The sequence below is a fragment of the Octopus bimaculoides genome, chromosome 25 (assembly GCF_001194135.2).
Source record: "Octopus bimaculoides isolate UCB-OBI-ISO-001 chromosome 25, ASM119413v2, whole genome shotgun sequence".
Classification (NCBI taxonomy): Eukaryota; Metazoa; Mollusca; class Cephalopoda; order Octopoda; family Octopodidae; genus Octopus; species Octopus bimaculoides.
Genome location: NC_069005.1, coordinates 34,659,031 through 34,659,818, shown reverse-complemented (window position 1 = coordinate 34,659,818; position 788 = coordinate 34,659,031). Strand labels below are relative to the sequence as shown.

At 35.7% G+C, this 788-nt stretch overlaps 1 protein-coding gene across 1 annotated transcript in view; it reads right to left on the bottom strand.

Annotated features, from left to right (window-relative positions):
• LOC106869082 (uncharacterized) overlaps positions 1-788 on the bottom strand; it is a 20,144-nt gene that overhangs the window by 6,482 nt on the left and 12,874 nt on the right. The gene's annotated exons all lie outside the window — the stretch shown is intronic.

Here is a 788-nt window from a genome sequence, read left to right as displayed (position 1 = left end):
TATATATATATATATATATATATATATATATATATATATATGTATGTATATACATTTTCAAAATGTAATCAATCACATGTGAATCATTGGTGATTTTTCCCCTCCGTCTTCCTTTTCTATTGGATTTTCCTCTGTTTCTGAAGAAGAGCTTTGCTCGAATCGTAAAATCACCATTCTTTCCTTCCCTGAGCGTCCTGCTAATACTTTAAATGTAGTAAAGTTAACTTGGGCGAGGTTTGAACGCATTACACAGAGGACCGAAACTAAACCAAGTAAATCATTTTGTCTACGATTTAATGAAAGAAAGTCAGCGACTGACTCAGTAAATCAAAAGCTAAAACAAGTGCAGCAACATCAATTTCAAGTGGTTATTTCAGAAGTGACTGTGACCGAACCGAACAACAGATGTTTATCATGTCAGAATATGTTAGAGATTTGCAATCGTAAAAAAAACAAAAAAACAAACAAACAAACTGTGACTTTAAACGACCAGCGAAAATGAACTATTCGAAATTTACTAATTTCACAAACGCTACCCTGAACGTTGTGTGTCAAATGTCTGCTCTGACTGATGGAATTTTCTTGATTTTTCATTTTATTTCTGTATCTATTTATTGCTTCGGCGGTAATTCCTAGGCGGTATCTTATTAGCTTGCGTAATTTGGAATCCTGTATTTACCAGGCCTATTACACACATCCCCTCATTTCTCTCGAATTTCACCACGCACGCACACACACACACACACACACACACACACACACACACACACACACACACACACACACAC